The sequence below is a fragment of the Anoplophora glabripennis genome, unplaced genomic scaffold, assembly GCF_000390285.2.
Source record: "Anoplophora glabripennis isolate ALB-LARVAE unplaced genomic scaffold, Agla_2.0 scaffold345, whole genome shotgun sequence".
NCBI classification, from domain to species: Eukaryota; Metazoa; Arthropoda; class Insecta; order Coleoptera; family Cerambycidae; genus Anoplophora; species Anoplophora glabripennis.
In genome coordinates this window covers 97619-106886 of record NW_019416469.1, presented here as the reverse complement: position 1 = coordinate 106886, position 9268 = coordinate 97619, and positions in this window count along the sequence as shown.

Here is a 9268-nt window from a genome sequence, read left to right as displayed (position 1 = left end):
AAAAAATTACTTTTTAAAGATTTGGAATGATTAAATCGTGCAATTATTTAAAATAAAAGTTACCTTATAGCTAATAAAAGAATTTTTCCCTTTCAACCCCTAAAAACCACCCCTGTATTGACAAAAATGATAAAAAATTACTTTTTAAAAGCTTGGAATGCTTTAACGGTGCAATTATTTAAAATAAAAATTCCCTCATTGCTTATGAAAGAATTTGTATCTCATAACACTTCTCAACCCTTATAAATCACCCCTGTGCTAAAAAATGATAAAAAATTACGTTTTAAATCTTGAAATGCTACGGAATTGTGCCATAATTTAAAATAAAAATTCCCTTATATTGTTTATGATAGAATATTTTACTTTTGCCATTTTCAACTCTAATAAACTACCCTTTTACCAATATTAATGTAAAATATTTTTATTATAATCGATTTTTAAATATAATCAATCATAAAAAAGCCTATTTTGCTCCGAAAAAATGTCATTGTTTTTTTACCATAACTCGGTTAATTTTGAAGCTATAGTATCCTACAAAAAAGCATTTTAAAAGTAATTTCAGGAGCTGTAAGTTCGTTTGCATATAAAACCTTTGAGGCCCTTCGTTTTTTAAAGGGAAAGGATCGAAGGGCTCGAGACAGGTCATTTTTTCACTAAAATAGATACTTCCTTTATTTTTTATGCTATAAGAATAAAAAAAGGCAAAATATTTGTTGAAAAAAAAGCTACATTTTTGTTATCTATCATTTTTTACGTATCTTACGTAGTTTCAGAGTTATTATATAAATAAGTCAGTTTTTTTGAATAATGAAAAATACGTTTTCAACTTTTACCGTACATTATTAAAAAAATACGCATTCTAAACCGGTCTAACATCAGGATCGTATGAAAACCACTAAAACAAAACTAATTTTATTCTTCCCTAAAAAATATGAGCAACCCATCCAATTTTGCTCTAATTAACATTTATAAGTGCTAATTTTGAAGGTCTTTGTGAGTACTACAAAAAACTTCAGGAACGTTATACAAGTAAAATTAATCCTTTTTCCGTTATTTTTGACATTGAATACATCGATTCGAGTACAAAAACAAGTCCACTTCCACTAAACATATTTCGCTTTGTATAGGACGTAGGTACAACACTTTTTAAAAAACGATTTTCTTTATTTATAAGCTACATTTTTGTTCATTACACTTTTCATAAAATGCGTAGTTTTTGTTATTCACGAAAAATACTTTTTCAAACGTGTTTTTTTTCACTCAAAATTCCATGTTTTCAACCGTGAATAACTAAAAAACTATTGATATTTCGAAAAAATTCTTCGAATATTTTTTGCTCAAAATTTGATTCTCTATTGATTTCCAGCGTTATTTTTGAAAAAAAATCCACTCCCGAGAAGGGGTGTCAACCCCCAACAGGGTATGTCACTAATGTTCATTGACCTTTTCTCTAACTAACTGTTAAATTTCAAGTCGATCGGTTCAATTTCACAGAATTTGGTGGTGAAAAGCTTCAATGACTATACTAAACATGTTTTGCTTATCTTGGGAAGTCATGGGCAGCAATATGGAATAAAACATACAGGGCGTCCAAAAATATTCAAAATGTGCCTTTTATTTTTGTTTTCGTTAAAATCTGTATTTAACAAAGTTGTTCGAGCCTAAGTGGTTTTCAGAATAGAGTAGTAGCAACAAGATGAAGATTTTTTGGATTTAAAATTGGCAGCAAAATAAGCGATTATTATCATTAATGCTTAGTACCTTTTTTATCTCCCTTTCAGAATCGTTGGAATCGATTTTTTTTTAAACTAAGCACAAAACACTAAAAAATACAAACAGTATGGTGACTTTAAGTGACCAACACCCAAAGAGATGTTGTCATAAAATACAAAATTAAAGTCCAAATCAAAAGGCTACAGTAACGACTTTGCACAACAAAAAGAACTAAAATAAACATCAGGGCGTTCCTAGGCGTTCTGATCGCAGTTCCGCTTCCACAGAACCTAGCCCGAGAACAACAAGGACGTACGCTACAGCATAACAACCCGTAAAACCATCATGCTTTAAACCTCTGTGAGCAACCTTAAAACCAATTTATCAAAAAGTATTGTTAAAAATTTTTGCTTATAATAAATATGAAAAATAAAAAAAATTATAAAAGTTATAAGAGCAAATAGTAGTCAACTTTTATACAAGGGATTTTAACATGAGATTAGTTCTAATGACAACAATAAAAGATTGCATGAATCTGACTGAAGAACGCGATAACAATAAATTAAGCTGAGAAAAAAATATAAGGACAGTAGACTAAATTATGCAACAGATTGCAAAGAAATCAAATTGAGGATATAAACGTCATCTCTTCTAAAGACTGAAAATTAAACCTAGATGTAATATATGTTGTGATATTAATTTTCTGAATATTCAATTCTTGAATTCTTCAATTCAACTGAAGAATGAAATGAAATCAAAATACTGCAAACTTCAATTATGTATATCAACCATTGGTGGAGGTAAGTACTGGAAGACATTACGTCTAAGAACTCCCAGAATTTCACCTCCACTAATTTTGGATATGTGATCAACTCCTTATAATTTTTCAAAAAAAAGTTCTTTTTCTTTTAGTTCACCAAACACTAACAGTAAAACTCTTCTCTCAGAAAAATTTTTTTGTTATAAATGTGATTTCAACATCGAGATCATCATCAAAAGTTAAAAAAACTGGTGTAAAAATATTTTCAATTGATTTTTTTCTAAAAATTGTCTAGTTTTTGATTTTCTCATAGTTTTTCTTTGTTATTTGAAACAGTTTCCGGGTTACTATCAATATATTGGAAATATGCGTTCATTTTATTCTAAATCTAAAAAAAAATAATAACAGCTAGAAAATTTTTTTCAGAATAAAACAAAAGGAATTTTGAAATTGGAATCCAACTTTTGGCAGCAGTGTCTGCTCTTTTTGTGCTGCCATTCTCAAACTGCAATAAATAGCGTCCCCACGAAAGATGGTAATATGGGACAGATGATATTATTTAATACCTACTTTTTTTTTGCTTTTCTTTATTTAATATAATTACCCTCTGCATTACCCGTACGTGTATATCCGTCATGTTAAACACGTATTGCATATCATGGTAGTATAAATAGTCAAAGTATTTACCTAAGTATCTAATCCTTTTTTCCAACATGTGCTTCTTGTAGTTGTCTTACTAGTAATTTTTATTTAAATCGCAATATTATTTTTAGTCCTATGATTGAGGCTTATTCGGACAGAATTTGCGTCACTGTTTTCAAGAAAAAAAATATGATACAACAAAGAAAAAGTGATGCCTATTTATAATAAGATGTCTGTACGTCCCAGCATCTTTAATTTGTAACTGCTTGTAGTTAAAACCTATGCAATTTAATATTTTCTTCGTAAAACATTATTATTTAATAAACTGCGACTCACAAAGTGCATGTATTTGAAAACATTTCATTAAATACACATATGTAAAAAAGAATAATCATTAAATGTTATGTATTGTCTTAATGAACGTATTACATTTCATGTATTACCATAATTATCATTTTCTGTACACGACTATGTTATTAATAATGCTACATGCCACACTTTGAAATATTGCAACATTGAAACGTATGAAATAAATAAATTCTAACTCTCAACAGAAATAAATTGAATAATATTGAAATGTAAAAAATACTGTTTTATTATGGTCCTTTATTTTGTGCAAGAAATTATCACAATTGTAAGCATCCTATAAAAAGTATTTTCATACTACTCCACAAAAGTTTTATGTAGCATTTTTATTCAAATAAAATTTTCGTTTGAAAAATATAGCTCCTATAATTTTTAAGAAACACTGGTAGGGTTTAATTGCAAGTGTCATTTTTTACAGTTCAGTTCACACCAATACCTTTGAGAAGATAACTTACAAATTTGAACATTTCCTAACATGTTCTAAATGGAGAGTAAAACATGTTTCAGCTTTACCAATAATTTTTGACCATATAATTTGGTAAAGAAATAGGTCGCTGTTGTAAATGTCGGCCAATTTTGGTGATTTTTACTGACTCCTGTTGTGATTTTTATTCTAATTTGGTAGCCACACAGTGCTAACAAAACCTAATTTACCTACATTCGAAGAATAAGTTTACTCTTATATTTTTATCATTCTTTATACCACATCTTACATTCACAATGAAATACATATACAAAGTGTCCTGAATTAAAGGGTCATATTTCATCAAGATCAAGTGACCCAAGCTCAATTTCTCTTCATAAGAAAAATTATAGACCATCAAAAATTATATTTTACTTCAATTTTGTAACACGCTAAATTCATCCTGGTCACAAGAAAGAAGTTCACATAATCATAAGTCATAGAACGGTTCGTTTTTGGGAAAGTGTTGAAATAAAAAAAAATAAAACTTAATGACAAAACTTAATGGAAAAATCCATGGGATTGATGTTTTGGAAATGTAACGATAGGTAATAAAACATATGTTTTCTTAAACTTATTTTTTTCTTTTTATGATAATAAGACATTATTGTTACTTAGTCACTTAAAAATGTAACAACTGAAACTAAAATATTCTGATGGAGAATAGAAATACATTTATTATTTATTTTAAAATAGTTTAGCCCTTTTACAAATACTATTTCCTTTGTACTCTGTCCTACAATTTATGATAAATTAATAATTATTTTAGATCCTATGAATTTAGTTGAGTTAACATTTATTTTTAATCTAGTAAAAGGCTCATACAAATTGTTATTGTGTCTTGTATTTATACTACAGTAGTGATATTTAAAACAAAGTTTTCATTTTTAAAAACACACACTTACTTCAAAAATATATATACAGGATATTGTAAAACTCCTCAATTCCTTAAAAATTGATTTACAGATCTTATTAACTGGAATACCAACAATACATCCTAAATTTCTCGTTTGAGAAATGGAAACATTGGAAGCTAATGTGGAATCGTGCCAGGAAAAACCGATATTTTAAACATAACGGTATCTTGAAAAAATTTGACTTCACAATATAATAAAAATAATTATCCAACGAAGTAAAAATTTGTTTACAATTCTTTTGAATTAATTCATCTGATTATTAGAAATTATTAGAGAGATCATCCGCTTACATAGTAAAGTGGGCTAAAGATATTTATGGACAAAAGGGAACGAGTGGGACCTAAGACGGATCCTTGAGGAACAACCATACTTACACTTTAGTACTATAATGTTGTTTCTTATTATATGTTGATCGAAATCTGTGAATTTAGATACTGTTGTCGCCTTCAAGGAACGTGGCTATCCAATTTAAAGGTGCTTATACCTCTAACACCATAATCTAAACCAATAAACTTATCCCTAATTTCTTATAACAAAAAGAAATTTTACAAGATGCCAAAATACTTTCAAATTTGGAATAAGGGAATAAATTTTAATTCTCAACTAAGCGTTTGTTGATGAAAGCTTTAATTTCTCAATTTCCACTGTGGGTTCCCAATGAGCTGTTTTTTGCACATTAATTTTGAAAACTGCAAAGTAGAAGAGTGTGAGGTGAAAAGTTTATGTTTTTTGAAGAATAGTACCTACCTTACGTCTTTGTCTTATTTACCTTTCGACTCTGCACAATATTTTGTAACGGGTGTTGTCTATTTGCAAAACTTCAATTTAATGATTTTTCATAAAGTATTGAAACAGGTACTTGCATTCAATTAATTCTCTGGAATTATGTTTTTCTATTTTCGTTTCCCGATATTTTACAATAAAATAAAAATAAGTGCCACGTATGTTATATACTTTTGTTCAGGATAAAATTATTTTACANAAAAGAGAACGAGTGGGACCTAAGACGGATCCTTGAGGAACAACCATACTTACACTTTAGTACTATAATGTTGTTTCTTATTATATGTTGATCGAAATCTGTGAATTTAGAAAACTGTTGTCGCCTTCAAGGAACGTGGCTATCCAATTTAAAGGTGCTTATACCTCTAACACCATAATCTAAACCAATAAACTTATCCCCAATTTCTTATAACAAAAAGGAATTTTACAAGATGCCAAAATACTTTCAAATTTGGAATAAGGGAATAAATTTTAATTCTCAACTAACTGCGTTTGTTGATGAAATTTTTAATAATGTATACGAAAAATGCCCTTTACATTACGCTATGTGTTTTATGAAGCTTTAGCTTCTCAATTTCCACTGTGGGTTCTCAATGAGTTGTTTTTTGAACATTAATTTTGCAAAGTAGAAGAGTGTGAAGTGAAAAGTTTCTGTATTTTGAAGAATAGTACCTACCTTACGTCTTTATCTTATTTACCTTTCAACTCTGCACAATATTTTGTAACGGGTGTTGTCTGTTTGTAAAAGTTCAATTTAAATGATTTTTCATAAAGTATTGGAACAGGTACTTGCATTCAAATTAATTCTCTGGAATTATGTTTTTCTATTTCCGTTTCCCGATATTTTACATTAAAATAAAAATAAAATTATTTTACATCCTCAAAAAATCAAGGCTAACATGATTAGTTTTACTAAATATTTGGAAAAAAACCAAATTTTGGAAATCCGTTCTTGTTTCATTTCAGCCTTGTTTGAGGTGATATTGAAAAAAGAACAACACTTTTTGCCTTCTATCGAATGGCATAATCAATTTTTGTATGTAACGTTTCGTCTCTCCAACACCATCATCAGCTTTTTTTTTAAATACGGCCTTAGAAATTTTATTACATTTTTTGCAAGCCTTCATGACTCGGGTTTTTGATTTCTCGGCCTACTTTTTTTCTCGGGACTCGACAATTCTCGACTAGGAATTCCCGGGAATTCTCGAATTCTCAAGAAATTTCTAAAACTTAAAAAAGTCATAATTTTGCTATTACAATGCGAAATATAAACATGCTATTATACTTAATAATCATCATTAACATTTATTATTTATTCAGTATTTTTATTAATTACTTATATGTTTCTATTTCTACTAACAAAACTAAATTAAACTTTGAGTATCTTCTTAAAAACCTTTAACTTGATTTTTTATTAAACACTTTCATTATACTTATGTTTATTTCAATGTTTTTGAATTGTAGCTTCCAATAATTATTAATAATCATTAATCATGCAGTCTTTTAATTAAACAGATAGTAAATTTAACCGAAGAAACCATATTTGTAAAAATTAATAATTATTAATAGGTTAATAAAATAAAACATAATTTGACATATTTTGAGAAAAAATTATTATATTTTTAGCCTTGTAATTGTAAGACTTGAAGATGAGATGTAAAGTTTGACCTCGAAACCGGTAGTTTTTTAAAAATAAAAGGATTGTGAGAAAATTGGACCTTTTCTTATTTCTAAAATAAGTTACAATACAACTTTTATTTCAACAAAATTTTTATATCTGCAAAACTAACCGAGATAACTGCGGTGGGTAGGTTAAGTGGGACACCCTGTAGACACATACTATTCACTTTTCAACCCTTCATTCGCACTTTTCGAGCCATAGAAATCATAAAACAGAAAATAGCCCAAAAAGTGAAAAGTAAGAATTGAAAAGTTGAAAAGTACATTTAAAAAACAAGCCCCTAGACGGACAGACTATATCTGGATGTGTAATTCGGGACACCCTGTACACTTCATCAGCACGTTGTTATTAAAATCCAAAATATCTAAGCATCTAAATAAAACGCATGTCCACCGTAGTCAAAAAAAATAAACAAATGCGCTTCCACGTAAGAATCCGTATTCACGTTTGGTAAACACTAACTCAAGCCGCTGCCGCAAGGCAGAAAACATTTGACACTGGGCAATTAAATTCTTAGGAAGGTGCCAATTAAGAATTACCCTAAAATATATTTTACCGGCGACATTGCCGCATGAGATATGCGTACCTCGGGCCTAAGCAGTAGCCTACTAGATACCTAATAATTAAACACTGCGCTTAACATTTTAGTTAATCATTAGTTCACTCTGCACACCACCAGGGGGACGCTCTGAGAAGGCTCCTCCGTCTGTTGTTTTGTTTTTGGCGCCATCTCGCTTCGGGCGTATACGGTAACCAACAATTATTGTGCTTAGATATATTACTTCTTCTTCAAAGCTCCAGAGAGGCATTTCTACCCTCGGACTTTTACGTATTATTAAAAACAGATTAAGAAATTTGCACTACTCGTATATTCTCTTATCTGCGTCAGTGAACACTGGTGTATATTTCACGTAACGCAATTCTTTGGAAGTACTGATAGTGGCGATAAGGAGATTCGATAATGCTAATGTTGCACACCAAAAAAATCACTCCTGGTGCATGAACAGTATTGATGGGTGCATTGTTGTTGCTTCGGCCGCCACGGTTGAACTAAAGTAGACTGCTAAACATGCTTCCAGAGTAATTTGTGACGAAATAAGGGGAAAATTATAAAATTACACTGCTCGCTTAAACTACACTGTTTATATATGGCCGTGTGCCAATTCGTCGCTGTTCTAAAGGAGATGTTTGGCGTTTCTTGTTGCTTATAAGAGTTTTGGTTCGATTGTTCGGTAGAGAGAAGAAAGAGTTCGACTGGGTGTAAAATAAAGTAATAAAGTCATGTACAGGCTGACTTGAAAATTATGTAACAATAGTTTTAACGGTTCATAGAACTTTTACACAAAGTGGCGATTTTTCTTTAAAAAAATTAAATAACTAAATAACATTTTCGACAACGATGTATTTTTTACTCTACAATTAGTGTTTTCCTGGATTTTTTTTGAAAAATACCGTTTTATTTGAGATATTTGTGCAAGTCTGCAATTCTGAAGTAAAATACATAGTTTGGTATGAATACGGATATGGCTTTTATAAAATCATGTCAATTGTCACAAGTGCAAAATTTGGGTAGCCGTCTGATGATATCCCTAAATTTATAACACAACTGTTTCTTAAAGTCAATTGCAAAATACTTGTTTTAGATTCTTTTGAATAGTTGTAAAATGTGAACAATGTTGGATTAAAAATACACAGTGCCCCAAAAAAATCTCCATAACCCCATACATAGGTATAGGTTTATGTTCTTGATGCTGAAAATTCGAAATATTTGAAATTATTCAATTTTCGTCGCTGAAAACGGACATAGTTATTGTAGTTTCGAAACCAAGAGAGTTATACGAACTTTAATTTAGACAGGACGCAGCTAAATACAATACGAAACGTCGCCTTAATGTTAAAAATGTTGTCACCGCCGTTCTTGGTGGTGAAAATTCGATATATTT